This window comes from Octopus sinensis, linkage group LG21 (assembly GCF_006345805.1).
Source record: "Octopus sinensis linkage group LG21, ASM634580v1, whole genome shotgun sequence".
NCBI classification, from domain to species: domain Eukaryota; kingdom Metazoa; phylum Mollusca; class Cephalopoda; order Octopoda; family Octopodidae; genus Octopus; species Octopus sinensis.
The window spans coordinates 21,545,055-21,568,973 of record NC_043017.1 but is presented as its reverse complement, the minus strand read 5'-3'; the positions used below and the strand labels follow the sequence as shown (position 1 = coordinate 21,568,973).

General features: G+C 35.8%; 1 protein-coding gene across 1 annotated transcript in view; it reads left to right on the top strand.

Annotated features, from left to right (window-relative positions):
* The window catches only part of LOC118767376 (transmembrane protein FAM155A-like), a 303,047-nt gene that overhangs the window by 109,636 nt on the left and 169,492 nt on the right, over positions 1-23,919 (top strand). The gene's annotated exons all lie outside the window — the stretch shown is intronic.

The following is a 23,919-nucleotide window of genomic DNA, read 5'->3' as shown; positions in this document are numbered from 1 at the left end:
TAAATGAATGAATGAATGAATGAATGAATGAATAAATTGAATGAACAAATAAGGGAAAAAAATAAAATCTAATCATAAAATGTCTTATCTTATGTTCAGTTCACTCGTTTCTGCCTCTTTTTCGCTTTCTTTTTCGCCTCCGTCTTCTTCAGTATCTCTTTTGCTTTCTCAAATACACACATACACACACACACTTACACCCATTCCACATACATACACACACACACAGATACACACACACACACACACATACACACACATGCACACATACACACACACATGCACACATGCACGTACACACACACACACACACACACACACACACACACATATATATATATACACATTCATATGTACACGTTTCTTTCTCTCTTTCTAGCTCTCTCTCTTATGCTCTCTCTGTCTCTCATGCTCTCTCTTTCTCCCTCTTTAGCTCTCTCTCTTATGCTCTCTCTGTCTCTCATGCTCTCTCTCTCTCTCTCTCTTATGCTCTCTCTCTCTCTTATGCTCTCTCTCTCTCTCTTATGCTCTCTGTCTCTCATGCTCTCTCTGTCTCTCTTATGCTCTCTCTGTCTCTCATGCTCTCTCTCTCTTATGCTCTCTCTGTATATTATGCTCTCTCTTTCTTTCTTATGCTTTCTCTCACCTTTTCTCTCTCTCTCTCTCTCTATCATACAAACACACACACACTCTCTCTTTCTCCCTCTCTCCATTTCACTCACTCTCTCTCTCTCTCTCTCTCAGTCTCTTAAAGATTATTCTGCTCTACCGTCCTCCCTCTCTCCATGTCACACACCACCAACTCAATTTAACCCACCCTCTTCACTCTCACATCGCTCTTTCTCATTTTAGTCATTTATTTATTTATTTATTTCACATCCACCACCACCCGCCACCCACCACCTCCTACCCACCCACTCCAATTCCTTCATCCAACAATTTCAATGCAAATGAATACTAGAAAGGTGCATTAGAGGGTCTTGCTTCATCAAACTACAAAACAAAAACAAAAACAAAATAAAAATAGAATAAAATAAAACAAAAAACAAAAATGATAAATAAATAAACAAATAAAAAAAAAAGACGTGGGAGTGATACAGAGAAATCTTTTATTCCAAAGTGAAAACACATACAACAAAAATGCATGCCTATGTCCACCTGGACAATAAAACACCGAAAGGTTGCAAACAAATACAAAACAATAAAAAGACAAAAGTAAGAGCTTGCAAGATGGTTGGGCCTGGGTTAAATTTTTTATTATAATTAAAGAAGGTCACAATGACTTTATTTTATATTTTATTTAGTTATTCATTTTGTTTGTCTTTGATCGTTTGTTAGTCTTTTTGTTTATCGTTTTTTTTTTTGTTTTTGCAAAGGTTGTGGGTGATAATGCAAGAAAAAAAGATGTATGTCTTTAGTTCTTATATTTATTCGCTACAGAAATAATAAAAAAATAAATAAATGGTAGTGCTTTAATTCACTGAAAAATCAATTTGCCTGAAGGTATTGTATGTCACAGTGACACTGTTTTGGTTTTTTTTTTTTTTTTTTTGCTTAAGAATTCTTGAGAAAACTCAAAATAACCGAAACAAAATAGAACAAATTCGAAATGGTAAAAGACAGACAGCCTTGAATGACAGTATGGTAAATTATTCCCGACAACAATCACAACGACAACAACAACAACAGCTATGATAACTTGATGGAACAAAACTAGCCTATGGGATTGACAAATTCTCCGAGTATTTCTGAGTTCGGTCTCGATGTGTGGCACCTTGAGCAAGTCTCTTCTACTATAGCCTCAGGCCAAACAAAAGCTTCACGGTGAATTTGGTAAACAGAAACTGAAAGAAATCTGCTATATATATATAAATAAATCAGTGTGGTATTTCTTACAGAAAATTGGTATGGTACCTCCAAAAAAATTACAGAAAGCCACCAAAGAGATAGGCAAGTCAGCTGAAACCCATGCTGGTTCCACTGTAGATTCATGCTAGCCACAGAAATTTGTGCTGGTTTTACCTGTTGTGCTTATCTTCCATTTTTTTCAACCACCTGAGTAACTTGAGACTTATGAAATGAAAGCTTTGTATTATGCAGAAGGTATGGGCTTTGACTACAGAGGACTTGTGAAGGGTTGAAGCATGGAAGCGTCATCTAACCAAAATGCAAATATATGGGAAACTACCACCTGTGTCATCTCTTGTGAAAGGTAGGAGAGTCCAGTTTGCTGGACATTGTTATAGAGCTGAAAAAGAAGTAATTTCTACTCTTCTCCTCTGGAAGCCATCTACTTGCAATACCAGAGGGCGCACCCTCTCCTACCCTGATGTAATCTCCAGGGATACAGGCATCCAGCAACAGGACCTCCGTAATGTTATGATGGACCATGAAGTCTGGCGTAGCATGGTAAATTCCATTGTCTCGACCATGATGAATGAAGGGTTGAAAGAAATGAAGCTAGCATTCTCTGTTGGATGCATAATGTCAGTGTGCACACGTGACAGAGTGTGAATGATTTAAGAGAAAAACTGGGTATGAGAAGCATCGGATGTTGGGTGCAAGAGAGAGGACTCAGCTGGTTTGGTCATGTGATGCATGTGGATAAGGACAACTGCTTTAAGAAGTGCTGAACTGAAACTGTGGAGGGAACTAGTGGAAGGGGTAGACCCAGTAAGACATACTCTCTCTCTCTTTTTTATTCTTTTACTTGTTTCAGTCATTCGACTGCGGCCATGCTGGAGCACCGCCTTTAATCGAGCAACTCGACCCCGGGACTTATTCTTTTGTAAGCCCAGTACTTATTCTATCAGTCTCTTTTTGCTGAACCGCTAAGTAACGGGGACATAAACACACCAGCATTGGTTGTCAAGCAATGCTAGGGGGACAAACACAGACACACAAACACACACACACACACATATATATATATATATATATACATATATATGATGGGCTTCTTTCAGTTTCCGTCTACCAAATCTACTCACAAGGCTTTGGTCAGCCCGAGGCTATAGTAGAAGACACTTGCCCAATGTGCTACGCAGTGGGACTGAACCCCGAATCATGTGGTTGGTAAACAAGCTACTTACCACACAGCCACTCCAAGACATGGGATGAAGTGTTGACAAATGGTCTTCACAAGCTGGGTCTCTCTGAGGAAATGACAAGGGACCAGGAGTTGTGATTTGCTGTAACTGAGGAGACACATCGAGCTCAGTAAAAATTGCTCATCCATACATAGAGGCTTGTCTTTTACAGGTGTTCATTCTACATAAAATGCATTCGTGTTAATGTTGCGTAAACACACCCATCCCAGTGGCATGTAAAGAAGACACAGCACACACTGTAAAGTGGCTGGCATTAGGAAGGGCATCCAGCTGTAGAAACCACAACAAAACAGACAAATTGAGCTTGGACAGCTCCCTGGTTGGCCAGCCCATGTCAAACCAGCCAACCTATTGCCAGCATGGAAAAACGGATGTTAAACAATGATGGTGATGATGATGCCTGAAACAAGGGCAATATAAAAGTCTGGAAACAAGCACTGATGATTGGGGCACACTTATGAAATACTATGGGCTGGCAAAGGGTTAAAATAAAAACATAATAATGTCTCAGAACAAAGTCTGTGTTTTCTTTTTCTTTTTTTTTTTAATTTCCTCTCGTTATTGACTCGGAATTAACAAATGGTTATTTCTTATTTTGATTGTGTAACGAAACAGCTATAAATGAATATAGAAATTAAATAAATTCTGTCTGTCTGTTTGTCTCTTTATGGACAGGTATGGGTGAGGGTGGGGTGGGCTGGGATGGTAGGGCGGGCGAAGCTGTGATATGATCTGCAAAGAGAGAAATTATTATTGTTGTCTGTGACATAAGAGATGCAATGTGAGTTTTTTTAAATATTATTATTATTTGAGATATGTGTATGCATACATGCATATGTGTTTATATGTGTGTATATATATATATATATATATATATATATATATATATACATACATATATATATATATACATATATAAATATATATGTATATACATACAAATATATATATATATATATGTATGCATGTATGTTTGTGTATATGAATACGTATTTCTCTCAATCTATGTATCTGTACATATATATATACATATATATATATTCTTTTATTGCTTTCAGGCAGAAGTTGTGGCCATGCTAGATTACCAACACTTGTACTAATGCTTGTGTGTATATATATAAATGTGCATGTGTGTGTGTATGTATGCGTGTGCATAGAAAGAAAGACAGAGGAGGAGAGAAAAAAAGAAAACATAGTTTATCCACATCATTATTAAAGTCCCCCTCCCCTCAAAGATACTACAAAAATATTACTAACAAACAAAACAAAACTAAACAAATATAAAACAAATTAATTCTTAATATTTAATTTCTTCTAAAAAAAAACACAGAAAAAAGACAAAGAAAAGGGTGTTTCATTTCTTGATATTTTATTCATTAATACCACTAGTGTCTTTAACGAGCCTTGTACTTATAAGAGAGAAGAGACATCGAAGATAATGGCACTAATAAAACATATCGGTGAAGAATTTGAATCATTTTTATGTTTGTTATGCAATTAAATTTGATTTATTCGTCGTAAAGTTTATCAAAATATAACTGTAATCATCGATACATTTGACCTACTAAATCAGTCATCTTTCAAATGAAACTGTATATGTGTGTATATATACATGTGTATATGTGTGTATCTGTGTGTATGTATATATATATGTATAAATGTGTGTGTGTGTATATATGTATATGTATGTGTGTATATATATATATATATATATGTATGTATGTATGTGTATATATATATATATATATATATATATATATATATATATATATACACATACATACATACATATATATATTTATACATATATATATATATAATATATATATATACACACATGCATATATATATAACTATATAGATATATGCACATATATATATATATATACACACACATGCATATATATATAACTATATAGATATATGCACATATGTATACATATATATGTGTATGTACATGTATAAATATGTCTATATATCTGTATGTATATGAGTGTGTATGTAAGTATATGTGCATGTGTGTCTGTGTATGTATGTTTGCATTTCTTTGTATATATTTATATGTCTGTATAAATGTATACATGTATATATTCATATATGTTTGTATGTATACATGTGTATATATACTCTCTGCATATAACAATGAATGTACAAATTCCATATACATATGTATGTTTAATCGTAACATTTTAAAATATTCCATATTTATTTAATTTTTCTCTTCTTATATTTCGGCAAAATCTAAAATAACATGAAATTTAAATCTCGATTCATTAAAATGTTATCTTACAAAATCCTATAACCCCGGGTTAACTTAAACTGGCAACTTGAATACTTCGTTATAGTTGATAGATTAACAATAAAATGCATTTAGTGGGGGTGGGTTTTCTGTGTTTGATAAACCATATTACTATATCATCATCTGCTTCTTCTTCTTCTTCTTCTTCTTCTTCTCTTCTTCTTCTTTTTCTTCTTCTTCTTTGTCTTCACCTCCTCCTTTTTTCCTCTTCTCCTCCTCCTCCTTCTTCTTCTTCTCACATACACAATTGATATACCAGCACCATCGTTTTATTGCTCCCACCCCTTTTCCATTTTTGCATGGGGGGTCAGACGGAATTTTCTGAGTCAGTGTAGATATAGGACATACTCTGTACACACATGTGTGTGAGCTTTTGTCTGTACCCTCGTGATGGTTGTAGATGGGCATCATCCTCATAGAAGCGATGTCATTTGTTTCCAGTCTCCTGTGCAAAATGTGTCTGGCCCAGGGGAGAAGATTAACTCACTTGGATCAGAGTGAAGGTTGGCAACAGGAAGGGCAGATTCTGGTAAAGTGATTGTTCATGTTTTATAATGTCAACTGCACTCCACACATAATTATCAAAGGGATTGCAGTCTGGGGGTTTTGGTGGCCAGATTTTAGGGGTGATGTGGTCACAGAAATTGTCTGACAGCCATGATTGGGTTCTCCTGCTTGTGTGGCATGGTACAGAGTCCTGTTGCCAGACACAGGGTCTTCCAGCAGCCACCCTCTTGACCCAGGGCAGCACTACTTCCTCCTGCCACTTGATGTAAGCTTCCCTGTTTACTCTGAAGCTGTGTGGGAAGATGAATGGAGGCATAACATCACCATCTCTGTTGATCCCTCCAAACACCATGATGTTGACTGGATGTTTGAGTTTTATCATGTCCTCAGATTGCACTGTCCCCAGATTCACACCCAAACCCTCTGAAATGTTCGTATTGGAGCTTCTGGCACAAATGCCAAGCAGTAGAGCATGTTGTTTCCAAATTTCAGGCAGAGGGAATTGTGTAAAGTTGCTGTTTTTCTCACAGATGGTGCCCAACTGACCCTACTATACTGTGTAGCTGACAAAATTAAAAACAAACAATGTGCCTGCACAATGTTAAGAATATAAAATGGTGACAATTTACCCACCACACCCTGTATATATATATATATATATATATATATATACAGGGTGTGGTGGGTAAATTGTCACCATTTTATATTCTTAATATATAAAAGGGCTTTCTTGCTGGCTTGTTATAAATTCTTCAATGTAAATTCATGAGAAAGGTTTTTGATATGGAATGACGGAATGGAACAGGGGAACAGTCAATAGCTGTTGATTTATGCAACATGGCAACACATGCAGCAACAGCTGAAGAAGAACAAAGAGATAACAGTGATAATTTAAACATGTCATGTAAATAGGGGACAGATGAAGGAGTAAGGAAAAATATGAAGGGGTCAACACGATGATAACGATGGCAGTGGCAGCGGTGGTGGTGGGGTGGTGGTGGTGGGGAGTGGTGTTAGGTACTGGAAACAAAGCAGAATAAAGAACACTTGAAGATGAGGAAATGGTTAAAGTCTACATAGTTCAGAGACAAAGTGAAACAAGTGGTTTTATGGAGAGTTACTGCTTTCTAAGGAAAACCTCATTAATGCAATACCGGTTGCTACATGTTGTGGAATTATTTGAGATTGAAGATGACACCAATGATGACAATGATGACGACGACAATGGCGATGATGACAACGGTGACGGTGTGTTTAGTGGGCGATGGAGTGAGGATGACGATGATGATGTTAAAGACACGGAGTGTGAAACACAGTGTGTGGGTGTGGGTGTGTGCAGTGGTGGTGGGGAGATGCAGGTAAATCCATGCATTTAAAATTTTTGTTATGATGATGATGATGATAGTGGTGGTGGTGGTGGTGGTGATAATGCTGCAACTGCTAATGAGGATTATGATGATGAAGAGGAGGAGGAGGAGGAGGAGGAGATAAAGAGATGGAAATATTTTTGTTACATCAAGTTCAAGATTGACGACGATAATGATGATAATGAGGAGGAGGTGGAGGAGGAAGGGGATGGAAAAGAAAAATAGGAGGAGGATCAGGGGGAAGGGAGGAAAGAGAGAGAGAGAGATGGTCATATTGCTTGGGTACAAAATTCAAGAATGATAAAGGTGCCAAAGATAATGACAGTGATGACAATGATGATGATGATGGTGGTGATGATGATGATACCCTGTGAAAGGTGGGAGAGAATATTAAATTCTATGATGGTGATGATGACAAGGGGAGAGAAGGGTGAGGCAAGAGAAATAGAGAGAGAGAGAGATGGGTATATTTGTTGGGCATAAAATTTTGGGTCAATAATAATGTTGATGATGATGATAACAATACCGAGAGAGAGAGAGAGAGAAAAGGAGAAGGAGAGAGAGAAAAAGAGTGAGAAAAGAATTCTTGTAGATGGAAATCCTAGAACAACAATGAATAACTACCTTGTTGGCTATAATGATGATGATGATGACGATGACAAAAATGAAGGTAAAGGTGGTGGTAGTTGTGGTGGTTATACAGAGAGAGCGAGAGAGAGAGAGAGAGAGAGTGAGTGAGAAAGAGATGGTGGAGAGAGAGACAGATGATGAAGGGAGAGAAAAAGAGATGAGGAAGAGAGAGAGAGAGAGAAAAGAGATGAGGAAGAGAGAGAGAGAGAAAAGAGATGAGGAAGAGAGAGAGAGAGAGAGAGAGAGAGAGGAGAGAGGGAGAGAGAGAGAAAGAGATGTGGAGAGAGACAGATGATGAAGGGAGAGAAAAAGAGATGAGGAAGAGAGAGAGTGAGAAAGAGATGGTGGAGAGAGACAGATGATGAAGGGAGCGAAAGAGAGATGAGGAAGAGAGAGAGGGGGGAGAGAGAGAGAGAAAGAGAGAAGGCTTCCTTATACATAGAATTATAAAGGATCAGATATTTGTATAAATGTGACATAAAACCGATGCCAATATGCAACGGCAGGGAACAAAACAATCACATTGCTCAGCATTGTTGTTGTTGTTATTGTTGTTGCTGTTTTTGTTGTCCTATATTTATCAAACACTGTGTACACACAGGAAACACACACTCACACACACAAATATATATGTATGTATGTTTAATGTTATGAACCCAACGGAAAGGAAGCAACCTGTACATTGGTGTATATTGGTGTGATCTTCGTAACATGGGTTATTGAAAATCTGTGCAGCTTTATTGTCCAGTGAAGTAGAGGGCAAAACAAGGGAGACGGCTTAATTGGGAAATGTAATTAAAGTTATCTCTTGGCCTACAGACCTCCGTACAGACCACGAATAACTGAATTAATTAACAGACCTTAATGAACAGGAGAGGATCAAATATGAATAAGGTTTCTCTTATACAGGTTCTCATATATCTATCTATCTATCTATCTATCTATCTATCTATCTATCTATCTATCTATCTATCTATCTAACTATATATATATATATATATATATATATAGATAGATAGATATAGATATAAATATATAAATATACATAAATAGAAAAGGGGGAGAAAAAGAAATGTGTATATATATATGTGCATACAAATGAATGTATATATAGTTTTGTTATACTGCTTTCTCATGTATGTATATATATATACATACATAAGAGAGAAACAGAGAGACAGAGACAGAGAGAGATACAGACAGACAAAGACAGCCAGATAGATAGATAGGTATAGATAGATGGAGAGAGAGAGATGTATATATCTATGAATGTGTGTGAATTTGGATGTACACAAATCTGTGTGTGTATATGAGTATATATATATATATGTGTGTATGTATGTGTGTGTGTAAGTATATCTATGTATGTATTTATCTATCTGTCTATCTATCCATCCATCCATTCTTCCGTCCATCCAGCTATCTATCTATCTATCTATCTATATATATATATATATATATGTATGTATGTATATTCATGCATAAATGTTTGTATGTACATATATGTGTATATGTATGCATAAAAATGTTTCTTTGTATAAATGTGTGTGTGCATGTGTATAAAATGTGCCAGTTGTGTTTGATTGTCAAAAGTCATAGCTCTCTAGGGCTGAGATGTTAGAAGCACTAATGTGTTGGCATTTATTACATACCGTTTTTTTCATTCTCATTCGTGACTTTCCTTGCTTTCCACATTTGTCTCAGAGTCAAGTGGGGACTGTTAATTTAATCATGTTTGGTTGTGATGGAATAATTCTCGGCAAAGAATTTTGGCAAGTTTCAAACTTCTTGTTAGGAATATTGCTTTTTGGGAAAATTGAGAGTTTCTCATGTAGAATTGGATCAACAGGCAATTGAGCTAAGAATATGTTTCCAAGGTGATCCAAAGAGGAAAAAACAATTCTCTTTATATGGCATTGTGAATCATTGTACTGTCACCTTTCCAACAAAAGCAAAAGAAAAAAAAGAAAGCCATTTAATTTTCAATCCCTTATTCTCTATCATAAAGCTCCCCACCTTGTGGTTTGAGGTCCAGCAAGCTACAAGGCAACCTCACTTGTGCTGATGGCATGAGGAATACATCCAGTGCAGTCTGTAAAGGGGTGTGTGTTAGGATGGGCATCCAGCCAGAGAAAATAGACCAAAGCAGATACTGGGCCACAATGCTATCCTGGGGCCTGTTGAATCCTGCCATACCATGCATCTCATGCCAGTATGGATCACAGATGTTAAATGATGTTGATGTTTGCTTTATATTTATCTTTGAATTAAAATCATGAAAATTAAATTAAAATCATGGAAAAGAACTCTAAATGGTGTAATGAAAGATATTTTAGAGGATATAAACAAAGAAAGAAAAGTGAAATATAGACAAGCAACAAGTGGCACATGTGTTTATAAGCTTAATCAGTTACGATTTTTCCTCAAAATGGCAATATAAGAACAGTCACTTGCTGTGTGTGTATGTAGCTATGCAGCAGCATAATACATTATTATTTTGTGAGTTCAAAATCTCTAAATGAGCCAGAGGAAGGCAGTAAAAGAACACACTAAGGAACAAAGTCTTGAATTTCTTCTTATATATGATTGTTGTTGCTCAGCCTGAATTAAGTCAGAGCAAAGATTCAGCAGAAGATAGAGGCATTGGGAACAAATTGCTATTGCAGTATCTTAGTTGCTTCGTACACTGACTTTGTCATGAATGAGCAGGTTTGCAAAATCCAGCCTGCATTCAAAGCATGCATAAATGAATTAAACAAATATATATATGAATATATGTGAAGTATATTTGCCATCTAAATATGGCTAACCACTAAGGGTGGATGTTACTGTAGCTTGTAGCCCCAGGAGAACATCTTCTCCAGCTGGCTATTGACACACTTTCTGTGCCCTATCGGTATTTGCCAAGGGAGGTCATCCTTCCCTCATCAACCTAAGTGATACACACGGACTGCAGTTTCTGGGCATTGAAAAGTGACACGACAATCACTGGTTTCCGATGGAAGGGTCCCAATGCAAATACATATATCCTTTTTCCAGTGACTTTTTGTCACTGATCTTGAAAAAGTGTAAACAAGCAATAATAAATCTCTGAACGAGGTATAGACAGTAACTGCATGACAATGTGAAGTATATTTGCCATCTAAATATGGTTAACCACTAAAGGTGGATGTTATTGTAGCTTGTAGCCCCAGGAGAACATCTTCTCCAGCTGGCTATTGATTCACTTTCTATAAGCAGAAAGCAGGGAGGTGTTCATGGTAGTCCTTCATAAATAGAAGTGAAAATATAAACAAGAAGAAAAAAGAAGAAAATTCAAGGTAGTTCTTTACAGCTGTTTCAGGGATTCAGTGACAAATAGTGTGCATTACGCAAACATAGAAACATTCTAAATTGGTTTTAACAAATAAATACGAAATAAGCCAATCTAAAATATAACAATGTTGTCACCCATCACTTTTCTGAAAGAAAATATTAAACAGTTGATACACAAACCTTTACATAATACCATTGATATCAGAATGCAAGACAAACAGACATAATGATATATTAGTTATTATGACTACATGATAATTTCTGTCCATTCTCATTGTGTCTGTTAGAGAAATACATCAGGGCTTAGAAGAAGATAAATTGCCATTTCCCAAGAATACCAAATTACATGCATTGTATGTAAATTCACAGTGGAACAATAACAGTGTTATCTTCATTTGACAAGAGCCCTTCACTTTGACTTGAATACTAATTGGACGGAGAAACGGGTAGAGATTTGGGGTCGGAAAGATGTAGGGATTTTTTTTTTTTGTTTTTAGTTATACTCCTCCCCTATGGTTTGAATTGCATGGAAATTATGTGATATTATGTTGATTGATGGAGAAGCAAAAAATAGACTAATAGTGAAATATATATATATATATATATATATATATATATATATATAAAGTGAAAAATATGCATATATATATACTTACAGTTGCATATATATATATATACTTACATACACTTAATAGTTATATAAATAAAATTCCATTGAGAAAGTGGCAAAAACAATGAAAATTTTGGAAGAAAAGTATAACTGATAACTGAGTGGAAATCAAACCAGTGAGTGTGTTAGATAAAAAGGCATGAAAGCAATATGACTCTCCCAAGACACAACATAAATAAAAATACTTATATAAATATGAACATACTCAAAGGCAGTGAGCCGGCAGAATAGTTAGCGTGCTGGGCGAAATGCTTAGCAGTATTTTGTCAGTCACTACGTTCTGAGGTCAAATTCCGCCGAGGTCGACTTTGCCCTTCATCCTTTCGGGGACGATAGATTAAGTACCAGTTACACACTGGGGTCAATGTAATTGACTTAATCCCTTTGTCTGTCCTTGTTCGTCTCCTCTATGTTCAGACCTCTGTGGGCAATAATGAAAGAAATATGAACATACTCATATACATACTTTGCAAAATGAAGAAAATTTATAAATATATATATGCACACATACATATGTAACATATACATACCTATGTAGGTGTGCGTGTGTGTGAGCTGGCAGAAACGTTAGCACGTCGGGCGATACGCTTACCGCTTTTCGTCTGTGGTTACGTTGTGAGTTCAAATTCCGCCAAGGTCGACTTTGCCTTTCATCCTTTCGGGGTCGATTAAATAAGTACCAGTTATGCATTGGGGTTGATGTAATCGACTTAATTTCTTGTTTAGCCCCTTATGGGCAATAAAAAAAAAGTATATATATAATACTTATATATCTATAAATATATACGCAACTACACATACATACAACACATGCATCATGCCTGTATATGTATAAATATATAGTCATAATATACACACATGCATACATTAAAAAAAAACTGATACTCCATCGGTTATGATGACGTGGGTTCCAGTTGATCTGATCAATGGACCAGCCTGCTCATGAAATTTAAAATGCAAGCAGTTGAGTGCTCCACAGTCACAAGTACCCACCATCATAGGTTATCAGGTGATGGTGGCGGGGACAAACACAGAAACACAAAGGTATACATACATATATATATATATATATATATATACACACACACATACAACAGACTTCTTTCAGTTTCTGTCTACCAAATCCGCTCACAGGGCTTTGGTCAGCCTGAGACTACAGTAGAAGACACTTGCCCAAGAATATGTCATACCATGCATACACACAGACACAGACAGACACAAACACACACACACACGTATATAAATATACACCCATATGCATGTATATCTATACATATAACTATATCAATCTCTCTTTCTCTCTCTCTCTCTCTCTCTCCCTCCTCTTTCTAAATATATGACAAAAAATAAATATATAAATCACAGAGAAAATGAAATTATATATATATATATATATATATATATATATGTATGTGTGTATGTATGTATGTATGTATGTATGTATGTATGTATGTATATGCATGCACACACATATTTAATGCACTTTTAGCATAACTTCTAAATAATGTCTCTGAATATTTTATCCTGTTTACAATTTATTAATTTATATAAATATATTTTCTATGAATTTAATAAAATTAAATACTATTCACTTGACTGCTTATTATATGTAAATTATACGCGAATCAATGCCTATATATATGTCACCAAAAACAGAAAAATAACTAAAAAAATGTGCAGAAATTCTTCAAATATATGAAGCATGCATTCTTTGTCTTCTTTTTACTGCTAAAATATATTCCTTATTTCAAGGCCAGGCTCTCTGATTAACATTTGACAGTTGACAATATATTCTTTATTCTCTGATGGCATATTTACTATTTCTTCTGTTCATAATATAATTTTTCCAATCACAATAAATATTATGTCATAAATTATAATGGAAATTTTTTTTTTTTATCTCTTTGAAAGTATAAAATATTTTCACAAAAATTCCATTATCAGTTGTCTGAAATTAATTTTGAACCCTACTTTTCTAATATTCCATTCAATGAATATGCCTTTTTACTTTTTTTTTTGTATAGTCGGATATACTTTAACAAGATAATAAAAATTTTATTTATATTTAATCTCATATAGCATAATTCATGCTATATTCTTGGTAGTAGGAAGGCACATAGCCTAGTAGTTAGGGGTGTTCAGCTTGTATTCATTATGTCTTGGGTTCAAATTCAGTCTAAATGAGTGCCTTTAACGTGTTACCCACTTGGGTACCTTTAGCATGTCGTCCACATGGGTGCCTTTAACGTGTTACCCATATGGGTGCCTTTAGCGTGTCATCCACATGGGTGTCTTTAACATGTCCCCCACATGGGTGCCTTTAATGTGCCATCCACATGGGTGTCTTTAACATGTCACCCACATGGGTGCCTTTAACATGTCGTCCACATGTGTTCTTTTAATGTGTCTCCAGCACTGAACCAAAGCCGATGTGGTTGTGAAGCAAGCCTCTTCAACAAACAAAACCAGTGCCTACATATACACATAGATATAATTTCAAACTGAAATACTGTTCAAATAATATTTAGAAAACTTTAGAATTTCCAGAAAACTTTTGCCATTTTGTAGGTGTGAAGATAAAAGATGAAAGGAATACATACACACACAAAAAAAAACAAACACCCACAAAACAAAATTGGGTGGAAGCAGATAAGTTTAAATGAGAAATATGGATACGGAATAGAGACAAAAATAAATACAAACAAAACAAACGTGATAAAAGTAAAAAAAGAAAACAGAACAAAACGGATAACTGAACATTAAAAGATCAGTCTTGAAAAGATGAGATGTTGCAAAACATGTTGATATCTTTGATGATTTAATCCTCTCATAGATGTTACGTAGTTTTTGGCCTCACGCAAATATTGTAAAATGAAGAAAATGAAGATTGGAATTTTTATCTTATTTCTTTATTTTTGCATAATTTGTTTTGTTTTGTTTTATTTTGTTTTTGAAATTTTATTTCTTCATTTATTTAATGGCTTTTTTTCTTTTCTTTTCTTTTTTTTTGTTCTGTCGTTATTTGAGGATTTATTGATTCTAAGTTCCATGTAGCTGTGTAAGTTTGGCATTGAGCCAGTGTCTTGAAAAAAAAAATTCCAAAACAAATAAATAACCAGATAAATAAACAAACAAGGAAGCAAGATAAGGTTCAAGACAGTTATTTAGTTCCATGTGCCAAAATGTAATTATTCTACCTATGTACCTACCATTTCCAAGATTTCTTTAGTCTTTCTATGTATCTACTTGTGTCTGGGAATATCTGAAAACTGGTAAACCCTGCTTTTATCTTTTTTGAATGGTTTTTTTCTCTCTTACAAGTGATTGAGTGTGTGTGAGTTGTTGTTAAAGTTGTTGTTATTGTTGCCGTTAAGCTCAGGTGAGTCCTAATTAAGAACCACAGTATCGAGTGTATCCTTACTTTATTTAAAACAGTAGGCTGTGATTTGAATGAGATTTGGTTGTTATTTCTAGCATGGCAGACTACTAAAACCAGAGTCCAGATCACTTAAAACTCTGCTCTGTCCCATTTTCACCCATCAACATGTAACATTTAAAAAATAAACTACAGCTGTCCCTCACAAGCGAGTATGCCATGTTAGCATGTACCAGCAGCTGCAACAACATCATCATTGTTTAATATCTGAGTTCTTTACCCTACCAACAGGATTGGCCATGAGTCCTTTACACAACCAACAGGATTGGCCATGAGTCCTTTACGCAAGCAACAGGATTGGTTTTAACACTTCTGCTGTGGGATTTGGGTCTTCTTGGTATGGCCAGGCACCAGGTGTCTCACTTCTTTGTCATCTCACCTGAAAGGTTCAGCTTCCTGAGGTTGTTCTTCAGTACTTCATCCCATGTCTTCTTGAGTCTTCCATTCCCACAAATATATGTGTGTGTGTGTGGTGTGTGTGTGTGTGGTGTGTGGTGTGTGTGTGAGTATGTGTGGAGAAAGAGAGAGAGAGAGAAAGAGAAAGGGAAAAAGAGACTGTAAGTATTTGGAGATATTCTTTCAATCTTTTATTTGTTTCAGTCATTTGACTGTGGCCATGCTGGAGCACCACCTTTTTTGTCAAACAAATCAACCCGAGGACTTATTCTTTGTAAGCCTAGTACTTATTCTATCAGTTCCTTTTATTGAACTGCTAAGTTAAGTTACAGGGACATAAACACACCTACATCAGTTATCAAGCGATGATGGCATGGACAAACACAGACACACAAAGCTATACATATATATATGACTGGCTTCTTTCAGTTTCCATCTACCAAATCCACTCACAAGGCTTTGGTCAGCCCGAAGCTATAGCAGAAGACACTTGCCCAATGTGCCATGCAGTGGGACTGAACCCAGAAACATGTGGCTGGTAAGCAAGCTGCTTACCACACAGCCACTCCTGCAGCTATGTGTATATCTTTATGAGGATGAGGCAGCAGTAATATATGATTATGGAGAGACAAAAAGATGACAGAAGTAGCAGGAGAGTGTGTGACTGCATGTATGAGTGGGTATATTGCATGCATGTGCGTATATATGCATGTGAAATTTGTGGGAGGGTAGCATGAAAGACTGGAAGTGTTTAGAGCAAAAGAGAAAGAATTCAAATGAAGATACAAAATGATTGTAACAATGCAAGCATGCACACACCCACACACACAACACACACACACATATATATATATATATATATATATCATATATGCAGATGTATTATGTTCATATATATATATATATATATACAATATATATATATTACATCTATATATATATATACATATATATATATACATTATATATATATGTACATAAAAAATTATATATATTTGATGATGATGATGTATATATATATATATATTATATATATATATATATATATGTATATTAATATATACATATCTATATAAATATGTATATATAATATACATATTTATATTATATATATATATATATATATATATATATATATATATATATATAATATATAGATATATATATATATATATGTATGTATTATAAGTGTCTGTAAGTGCGTAGGTGTGTGTACCTATAATGTCTATATATCATTGCAACTCCCACTCACTGTCTTTATTCTGTGATGACCAACATCAAACAATGCTAAAGCTAATAGACGCCATTCATCATGTTGCCACCTTTGAATGACCCTCCCCACATCCCTCCTCTCCAGCAGCCTATGTATAGTTCTCTAAATATGAATTGACATTCTCTGAGCACACGCATGCATACACATGCCCATACAAACACACATGTATATGTACATACATATATATATGCATATTTTCTTCTGTTAATCTCTGGTTTGTTTCAGTCATTGGACAGCAGCCATGCTGGGGTACTGCCTTCAATAAATACCAGGGTATTTAATTTAAGTTTGGTACTTATTAAGTCAGTACTTCTTTTGATGAGCTACTAGATTAGAAGATTACCAGGGTGTAAACAGGACAACAAGAGTTGTCGAGGGGTGAGAATACAAATGCACAAGCGCAAACACTCATATGCTCATGTCAAAAGGCAAAGTCGACCTCGGCAGAATTTGAACTCAGAACATAGCGGCAGACGAAATACTGCTAAGCATTTCGTCCGGCGTGCTAATGTTTCTGCCGGCTCGCTGCCTTTTTGGCATGATTTGGCATGATTTTGACCTGATTTGGCATGATTTCTACAGCTGGATGCCCTTCCTCATGCCAACCACTCCAAGAATGTAGTGGATGCTTTTTTACATGCCACCAGCATGGGGGGTGCCAGATACGAAACACCAGAGACAAAACACACGACTATGATCTCCCTTGGCTTGATGGGTCTTCTCAAGTACAGCATATCACCCAACATCCAAAGAGTTCTTTTTACATGCCAGTTACAGGACACTGGCATCGGCCACAACTGCAATTTCACTTGGCTTGACAAGTCTTCTCACACACACACACATACACACACACACACACACACATACACACGCACACACACATACACACACCATTCTTTACCCATGCCAGTCTAATTCCACTCAACTTTAGCAATAACTTTCTGACTATAATTTATAATATATCTTCTTCATATTGCTATTATCAGGCAAATATGATGTAAGGGATGTTGAGAAGTTTAAGAGAGAAGCAGTATGGAATTAATTTTGACATCGCAGTAAGTTTAGTGAACAGGTGAATTTATTGTGAGTGTCCAACCATAAGTCACATTGCTATAATCCGTTCGTTAATTATTCTGTTATACTATATTAAATTATTATATAATATTGAGTTCTGGTCGCTATGTACATTGTTGGCATCATCCTGACTGTCGTCGTCGTCGTCAACATAATTATCATTATAATCATCATCATAATCATAATTTATCATCGTTGTAATCACCATCTCCACCACCGCTTCCATCATCATTACCATCGTCATTATTGTCCCCAGTATCATCCCCATTATCGGTATCATCATCATTGTCGTCGTCATTGTTATCATCCCCACCACTACCACCATCACGATCCTGATAATCGTCACTCTTGTTACCGTTCAGATCATCATCATCACCGTCAACATCATCACCACCACCACCACCATTATCATTATCCACTTCAACATTATCATAAACACCATTTGCATTATCATTCAAGATCATCTTCCTCATCCTTGTCATCATCATCATCATCATAAACATCACTCTCATTGTCATTTGGATCATCATCATCATCAAAGCCATTTTTTTTATTGTAATCACCATCATCATCAGCAACAGTAGCCTCTTAATCCTATCCATTATCAACACCACGAGCAGCCACAGGACCAATATTCTGCTGCAACTCATGACCATGACAGCAAATGCCATCCTAAAACTGGCAGACATGAGATTGACAGGTCAACATAACTTTGTATCTCTGTTATTGATTTGTCCACATAACACTATATTTCGACGTTAATGACAGGTCACCATAACGTTGTGTTTTCATGATGTTAATTTGTCAACGCAGAATTTGTACATTTATAATATTGACATATCAATACAAAGCTATATCTGCATGGTAAAGACATGTCAACATTCCATTATATATTTGTGATATTGACAAGTCAACATGACACTGTATCACCATGTTATTGACGTGTCAACACAGCATTATAGTTCTATGCTGTTGTTATGACTGGGTTGCAATGTAACTCTTTGATATTGACATGTCAACACATTACTCAAACTCTGGACCATTGATTGACAGTGTAACAATGTAATTGACACATTAGCACAAAATTGTATCTCTGTGGTGATGACATGTCAACAGAGCATTATAACTTCATAGCATTGAAATGTCAAGATTACAGCTTAACTCTGTGGCTACAAAACATAAATATGTACAAATGCATGCCTCTGATTGTGGGTGTTAGTCTTGTGGTTAGGGTGTTGGACTCATGATTACAAGAATGTGGTCTCGATTCCTGGACCAGGTGGCACATTGTATTCTCGAGCAAAACGCTTCACTTTATGCTGCACATCTGACATGTGGCACACTGTGCACCGCTTTATTCTTTGTAAGCCTGGTACTCATTCTATCAGTCTCTTTTGCCAAACTGTTAAGTTACTGGGGCATAAGTGCACCAAGATCAGTTGTCAAGCGATGGTAGAAGGACAAACATAGACACAAATTTATATATATACAGATATAGGGTGAAATATAATTAATCTAATAAAATCAATAAATTTCACCTAGTAGTATTTCAGTATGGAAAAGGACCATATTCTGTAAAAATTTATATAATTATAATAATAAGGTTTTTTTGCAACAAGTTGCTCAAACAACATACCGAATATATTAGAAATAGCAGCCAAAAAAGAAATAGTAGTAAAAGAAATAGTAGTTTTTTGGCTGCTATTTCTAATATTTTCGGTATGTGGTTTAAGCAACTTGTTGCAAAAAACCCTTATTATTATAAATATATATACACACACACACAATAGTCTTCTTTTAGTTTCCATCTACCTATCCACTCACAAGGCCTTGGTCAACCCAAGGCTGTAGCAGAAGACACTTTCCCAAGGTGTCACACAGTGGAGCTGAACCCGGAAGCTTCTTACCACACAGCCACACCTGCACTTTTATCATTGTGTTTTTGAACAAAACAGTTTTCCTGTGTTGCCTCAGTCCACTCGACTGACAAAAATGAATACCCCTACAATGGACCAGTGTCTTGTCCAGGTTGAGAATATATAAACCGCAGAATCCAGAAAAATGGCCTTAAGAGCCATATAGCGAGGGGTTACTGTATATTGCTTTCCCCTCTCAACTCCATATAAAACCCTGCCAGATCAAGATTGGAGCCTGCTGCAGTAATCTGGTTCGCCAGCCCTCAGTCAAAATCGTCCAACCCATGCTAGCATGGAAAGTGGATGTTAAACGATGATGATGAATATATATACCATAGATATATTCTGCACTACCAGAGCTACAACTTGATTATTCAAGATGTTGTTAGTAGTGACCTCACTTCCATGTTCTGTGCAGCAGCTTTGCTTTTAGTTCAGGATGTAGTTCAGAATTTGCTTTTAGTTCGGAAGCTTGAAGATGTCTTCTTGTTTGTACTCACTACTTGCTGTCTTGATTAAGAAAAAAAACATCACCATAGACACTGACAACAACATCGCCGTCCTCACCATCATCACTGTCATCATCATCATCATCGTCATCATCATCATCAGTGTCACCATTATCATTATTGTCATCATCATCACCACCACCACCACCACCACCACCATCATCATCATCATCATTATCCTCATCCCCTCATCCTCATCACCACTGCCAGCACCATCCTCATCATTATAATCATCGTCATTGTCATCATCATCATCATCATTAATGTCATCATTGTTTTTAGCATCATTGTTGTTGTTGTTGTTTTCCTCCTCATCACTATCATCATAATCATTACTACCACCGCCAATGCCACCACCACTATCATCATCATCATCATCGCAAATACCACTTCCACAATCATCATCATTGTTGCCATCATCTTTGCAACTACCATTACAATCCTCATCCTCATCGTCTTAGACATTATTGTCGCTGTCTTCCTCCTCATCGTTTTCATCATTACCATCATCATCATTATTATCGTCATCATCATCATTATCCATAACTTACAGATTGCTTATGCAATTCAGCTCACGATCAAACCAGGTTTCCACACACACACACACACACACACACACATTTCTTTACCTGCTGATCATTAATGTGTTAAGCCTGACCTGCTGCTTTGCTTCGTTAATCTCAACCTTCAACCTACCTTCTTACTTCCTTTCTTCCTTTTTTGTCTCCTCCAGTTCCCCCCCCCCCCCACCCACACACACACAAGCTCACATCTATCCCACCACAGCCACCACCGCCACCACTATGTCTGCATCCGTCTTGCTAGATTAATTTCCAGACTTCTGAAGATTTCAAAATATCACCAAAACCCAAACCAGTTCAGTTATGCATTTTTTTTTGTTTGGATCCATTTTGTTTGGCAGAGTCTGTCAACCCCAAAAGGATGAAAAGCAAAGTCGACCTCGGCGGAATTTGACCTCAGAACGTAGCGACTGACAAAATACCGCTAAGCATTTTGCCCAGCATGCTAACAATTCTGCCAGCTCACCGCCTTTCACTTAAAACAATTAGCAAAGACATAGTACAGACTACTAACTTATATTGTCATATAAGTGATGGCTAAACTCTTTAGAAAATTACTGACCTAAAATCCAAGGTTTTCAGGTTCAAATTTTCCTCAGAACTTATATTGGGCAAAGTTTGTTGGGCTTTTTTTTGTTCTTGTTTTTGTTTTTTTTTAAGCACAGCCGTTTATCTCATTCGTTTATTTCATCCAAGATAAATCATAATCCTCGTTTCCATTTTGTCATTTCACGTCCGATTGATTTATTGATTGATTGATCGTTTTTAGCATGGCTTGGACTTAGAGTCAGATATCAAATATCCGATGCAAAGTCACTAAACATAGATCTGTTTAAGCCCTGCAGAATGTGAGTTTGTGTGTGTGTGTGTGTGTTGTGTGTGCATGTGTGTATGTGAGTGTGTGTATATATATATATATATATAAAATATGAATTAGAGATAAAACCACTATGATGCAACTCAAATAGTGATAGACATAAACCGATACATAAATAACAAATAATATATATAATTAATATAATATATAATATCAATTATATATATTATTTGTTATTTATGTATCGGTTTATGTCTATCGCTGTTTGAGTTGCATCATAGTGGTTTTATCTCTAATTCATATTTTATATTTTAAATATTTATACTGTGAAATTTGAGTTAATACTAAATTGAATTTTTCCCTGTAAGTTTGGAGTTATACTCCCTAATATTATTATTAGGAGTGGCTGTGTGGTAAGTAGCTTGCTTACCAACCACATGGTTCCGGGTTCAGTCCGACTGCGTGGCACCTTGGCAAGTGTCTTCTACTATAGCCTCGGGCCGACCAAAGCCTTGTGAGTGGATTTGGTAGACAGAAACTGGAAGAAGCCCGTCGTATATATGTATATATGTTTGTGTGTCTGTGTTTGTCCCCCCACCATTGCTTGACAACCCGATGCTGGTGTGTTTTTACGTTTACAGCCGTACTTAGCGGTGCGCAAAAGAACTGATAGAATAATACTAGACTTACAAAGAATAAGTCCTGGGGTCGATTTACTCGACTAGAAGGCGGTACTTCAGCATGGCCGCAGTCAACTGATTGAAACAAGTAAAAGATATATATATATATATATATAATATATATATATATATATGAGTATGAATGGCTGTATTTGTGTATGTATGTGTATATGTTAATTTCATGAGCATGCTGTATATATTCTTCTATTATTATTATTATTATTATTGTTATTATTATTCAGATGAAGACAAATATCCGTCAAATGTAAATAATGTACATAATTCCTCATCTCTTAAATATAGAACAGTACTTCATCTGATTAAGACCACTTTAAAACTGCAAGTGTATATGTTAGAACAAGGCATACTTTCAGATGCGTTAGCATGAAAAGGGTTAAGACTGTTGGTGCTAAACAGCAATAATAAACAAGCAATAACAGTTTGTGTGTCACGTCTGCAATTCTCACAGAATCATTGCAGTGGGTGGAATGCTTCTGTGTCCTCGTAGACAATATTTAGTTTATCACTCTCGCCTTTCAGCCTATCACACATTTATCAGTTATTTTACTTTCCCTCAGATCCAAAGAAAGATATTAAAATACATCCTTCCTTTTAGTTCCGATAACATTAAAGCGTTAATTCCAGGAAATAATTGATCAATCAAAACCCACGGAACAACTATCTCGGAATTTCAGAAAGTCTATCTTGACAGGCAACGAAGAATTGACAATATAGCCTTCAGAAAATTCTGACATTATTGCATTTTATAACGCAGTGATAAGAAAATGAAACGCCACTCGGTGAATACATGCATATATAATAGAATATCTATACTTTTGCTTTCTGAACTGATTGGCCTGTGTAAAGAACTAAAGATAATATTGTCGTTGAAGATGTATAAAAATACTATAGATTTTTTTGCCTCAAATTGCGCAGACCGTCATAACATCTGAGGGTAAAAAGCGTCTCAAAGAAATAATTTGATCTGCTGTCTAGGAAGAACATGGAGTTTACAGTTAGTAAAAATCGGTAGATGTCAGAGTTGTAGTTGTTATTTTCTTTGTTGAAGAACTGTGAGATGGAAAATAAGGAAACGGAAAATAAGAAAAAAAAAAATGTAATAACATTGATACATAACACTGTGTGTGTGTGTGTGTTGTGTGTGCGTGCTTCGATATGTATGTGTGTGTTTCAGTTTGTATATATGTGTGTGTTTGAGCGTATATATATATATGTGTGTGTATATGCGTATATGAGTGTGTAAATATATGTGTATGTATGAGTGTTTATATATGTGTGCGTATATATATATATATATAGTGTGTGTGTGTATATATGT